Source organism: Micromys minutus, assembly GCF_963924665.1.
Source record: "Micromys minutus genome assembly, chromosome: 23".
NCBI lineage: Eukaryota > Metazoa > Chordata > Mammalia > Rodentia > Muridae > Micromys > Micromys minutus.
The window spans coordinates 9,884,697-9,889,431 of record NC_137958.1 but is presented as its reverse complement, the minus strand read 5'-3'; the positions used below and the strand labels follow the sequence as shown (position 1 = coordinate 9,889,431).

General features: G+C 42.7%; 1 pseudogene across 1 annotated transcript; it reads left to right on the top strand.

Moving 5' to 3' along the window:
* The first annotated feature begins 589 nt into the window (after positions 1-589).
* On the top strand, positions 590-990 carry LOC308435813 (small ribosomal subunit protein eS17-like; annotated as a pseudogene). Its single transcript has one exon. The product of its transcript is annotated as a small ribosomal subunit protein eS17-like (transcript).
* Positions 991-4,735: the final 3,745 nt, after the last annotated feature.

Genomic DNA, 4,735 nt, shown 5'->3' with positions numbered 1-4,735 from the left:
GAACAAGGGATAGTTTTATATCATGTTAGGCATTATTATGACAAGGTTATTGCTTTCATCTGGACATAAGGAGACATAATGGTGTGTCAAATTGAGAAGAAATAGACTGTTGTTGTCAAATTGAGTATATCTGAAATTAACTATAGTCCAGAAATGGAGGGCAGACCTGTGATCCAGATATTTAGGCTTGAATACACGTGCTTTTGATCCATATCTTGAGATATAATGGTCATGCTTATAAAGATTTTGTGAGAAGGAATTAAAGAAGAGTTTAGGTACAGGAATGGTGGTGTATGCCTTTAGTTCCAGCACTCAGGAGAGAAAGGCATGTAAATCTCTGAATTCAAGGCCAGTCTACAGCCAAGCTTAGGTGGTGAAGAAAATCATCCAACCGGAAAACTGTCAAAGATGTAATAGAACAAGGGGTCCATGTTCCATACCCAGAGAACTTTATAGCTTTTGCCTGTGGCTCTGGATTTACAGTCAAGAATAGAAGAGATCACAAGGGCAATTGATGCTAGTTAGCTGGGGCTAAGAAACTAACAGTGATTAAGAAGAGACCAGTGCTCTTTTTCAGAGACCCTCCAACATGGGCTGTGTTCGAACCAAGACTGTGAAGAAGGTGGCCCGGGTCATCATTGAGAAGTATTACACACACCTGGGTGATGACTTCCACACCAACAAGCACGTGTGTGAGGAGGTCGCCATTATCCCCAGCAACAAACTTCAGAACAAGATAGCTGGCTATGTCATGCATCTGATGAAGCAGATTCAGAGAGGTTCCCTGAGAGGTCCTCTATCAAGTTGCAGGAAGGAGAGTAAGAAGAGATAATCACATTCCCGAGGTCTGACCCCTAGACCAGGCAATCATTGAGGTAGATCCGGACACCAAACAAATGCTGAAGCTTTTTAGACTTTGGCAGTCTCTGTCTTCAGGTCACTCAGCCTATGGTTGAGATGAATTTCAAAACACCGGGTGGAGCTATTTAATCTGTTATGCCATATTTTCAATAAACCTGAAAAAAGAAGAAGAGGAGGAGGAGAAAGAAGAAGAGGAAGAGGAGGAGGAAGAGGAGGAAGAGGAGGAGGAGGAGGAGGAGGAGGACGAGGAGGAGGAGGAGGAGGAGGAGGAGGAGGAGGAGGAGGAGGAGGAGGAGGAGGAGGAGGAGGAGGAGGAGGAGGAGGAGGAGGAGGAGGAAGAGGACACCAGCACCACTGAGGTGAAATTTTCTGGCAAGTGTTTTCTTGCCAAGGAATAGCCTTGGCTTAGAAAGGGGTTCCTGAGAGAAGGGGTGCTTGAGAGAGGTGAAACAAATGAAATCAAATCATGGGTACGAGCTGACAGCCTTGGAGTCTAGACAAGATGGCTTCCTAGACAGCTCTGGAGATAGTTCTTGGGTCTATAATCTGCTTGAGATACAAACAAACAAACAAAAATTCTAAAAGATCTCTGGATAGCTCATGAGTTTTTTGACTACAATCAGTAAAGCTGCTAGAAATAAAAACTCTTGGATTTTCTAGAAAAAAAATTCTAGAAGAGCAGTATTTACCCTTTGAACAGTTTTCTCTGAGTAGTTGCTAGAAGAAAATTCTAAAAGGGTGTTAGCTCTCCAAGGTTAGAAATCCTATTTATTTATTTTAGAAAACCTTTAAAAGAGCTATGAAAACTTCTTAAGGAGCTGTGTTTGCTTTCAATGCATTTTCTGACCAAAATCAGAAATCCTGTTAGAAAAAAGTGTGAAAGAGCTGTTCACTCTCCAGAGATCTCCAGACAGCTCAGCTCTTGTTAGAAAAAGAACTGCTATTAATCTCTCCTAGCTTATCTTATGCAGATCCGTTCAGTCAATTATTCCAGGTTCTCCCTCGACCATCTCACAGATCAGCATTCCATGACCTTAGCCCTTTGACTCTTAGGAAAAGACAGCCAGCAAATATATATATATATATATATATATATATATATATATATATATATATATATATATATATATATATATATATATATATATATATTTAATTTTGCAAAAGAATTCAGAGATCTGCCTGCCTTTGTTAAGCACAGACAATTAGCTGGGTGGGACCCTGCCCTGAAATTACCATTCCTATCAATCCTGGGCCTGGACCTAAACTCCCTCTGTCTCAGGCTGACCTTGAACTCAAGACTCTGCCTACTTCTGTAAGCACAAACAAAAAACTTAGCTGGGGCTTTCTGATCACCACTCCCTAAAACTCCTTATCTCCTTCTATAGTTTCCTTCTGACAAACTGACTTATAGTGCAGCAGCCTCTGTTCCTTTACATCCCCAAAGCTCTTTATATAATTTATACTGCATCCTTATACTTTGCATAGGTGAGAAAATATATTTTTTTGAACTCATGTTTTCAAATTTCTTTTCCACAGCCTTAATGGCTGTCCTCAAGGTCTCAACATTTACCATTCTGCTAAATCACAGACACACCCTCACTTCCTAGACTTTTGCTGCTTCTAATTATCATGAAGTCATTAGCCCTGGCGGGGAGAATACAGGAAGTAAAAAAAAATTTTTTTTTTTAATACAAACAAGCCTTATACCCACAGCAACCATCGACAATTGTAGAGGGCCACACCCTGCTGGGTCTGTCTGCAGTGGGAACTATGTCACAATGTCCCTGCCATGGCCCAGCATGGCTCAACATTTTTTTGAGAGCACAAAAAGTCATGTTCCAGAGATAGACTTTGTGTTGGCAGCTAGACTTGGTAATGTGTAAGAATTACCCAGGTGGTACTGGTTTTGAAGGCATGAAAGGGTCATGGAATGCAGCTGAGGCTTGGCACCGTGAGAGGTCAGGAAAAAGCATTGGTGAAAGTAGCACCTCAGTTTCAGATGGTGGCCCAAGACTGAAGGTCTCATGCAAAGAAGTTGAGGCTTGGCACCATGAAGGTAGCATATGAGAGGCTGTTGGTGAAAGTGCAGCTCAGTTGCAGCTGAAGACTCCAGTACATTGGAGATGCCAGTACCACGGATGATCACCAAGAGCAGCAGCAGCAGTGAGGTAGAGTTAAGCAGAGCCTAGAGCTATAGAGGGCAGAGCTGGATGGAGAAGTGACTCGAGCCCTTTGGGAGAGTGCAGAAGATTGTGTGTGGATTCTAGGCAGTGGAACAAGAAGCTGTGAAATTGAAGTTGCCCTGGAAACCCTGAGATATTAGAGATGCCAGAGTTATGAGATACCTGCCGAGGAAAGCTGCTAACACGGAGTGGAGCCAACAAATCTGAAAGGAGTTGGACATCAGACATGGAGATGCAGCATTTGGAAGTTTTCTGGCTGGTTTTTCTGGTCTTGCTTTGGTCCAGTGTTTCCTCACCAGGATGTTTTGGAATGTATATCCCAGTATGTTGGAAGTATGTGTATGTGATCTGTTTTTTAATTTTGATTTTATAGGGCATTACAGTTAAGGGGCTGCATGAATCTAAGAAGAGCCTTTGAACTTTGGACTTTTAAACACCGTTGAGACTGCTATAGACTATGGGGACTTTTGAAACTGGACTAAGTACATTTTGCATTATGTCGTGGCTACACGCTTCTGGGGGCCAAGGTGCTTTGTGTGGTGGTTTGAATAGGTTTGGTTTCCCATAGACTCATGTGTTTGAAGGCTTGGCCCACAGGGAATGGCACGATTCGGAGTGTTGTTGGAGTAGCCTTCATAGAGGAAGTGCTTCACTGTGTGGCAGGCTTTGGGGTCTCCTATGCCCAACTTCGCCCAGTGTGGAGCCATAGGCTCTTCCTGGCTGCCTACAGGAGAAAGTCCCCTCTCTGCTGCCTGGGGATTAAGATGTAGAATTCTCAGATTCTCTAGCACCATGTCTGCTTGCACACTGCCACGCTTTCCACCATATTGACAAAAGACTGAACCTCTGAAACTGCAAGCCAGCCCCAATTTAGTGTTTTTCTTTATAAGAGTTGCCTTGGTTATGGTGTCTATTCACAGCAACGCAAACCCCAACAGAAACAGAAGGCTAGAGTGGAAAGGAAGGGGGGGTCAATATCATTTGGCAACTTCCTGTTGATTAGAGGCATTGAGTTTTTGGGGGTGATGTTGATCTTCATCATCAGAATATCTCCAACCAGCAAACAGCAAGAGCAGCAGTGGCTGCACCCCTCTTAGGGCTCTTGCATTTATATATCCTCTCTAGTGTCCCCAGAACTCCAAATGTCACACATCCACAAAAATTATCTGCAGCTGTCAAAACCCTGCCTCTTTTAGAGCATAAGTCAGATCATAGTCTGCTGACAATCTAAATCTGTCCTATACCCTACTCCTAGCAAGAACAAAAACATATTCCTATAACATTTTTTGTAAAATTTTCACTACAATAGACTATATGCCTGTCATCAGTCAGTCAGTCTGTTTATCTGTCTATTTACTTCCCTCTCCCCATTCATTTTTTGGGCCTGTCAATGATAATTTCTGGAAGAAGCTACCCACAAAGATTGATTGATAAGAACTGCAGTGTGGAGAGGTTGGGATGTTGCAGCTCTAGAGGCAAGTTGCATAACTCTGCTTAGCTGTAGCCCCTTGAGTAGCCATTCCTTGCCAACTTCTGTGTCAGAACTAGTAATATCACATGACTAAAAGATAAAAACATGATTACCTTAGTAAACTACTAGCTTCCATCAACCCAAAAGCTATGTCATCAGATAGCATGTGAGGCCTATAGAAAACTCCTCCATCCTCCTGTATCTACAAAATGTACCC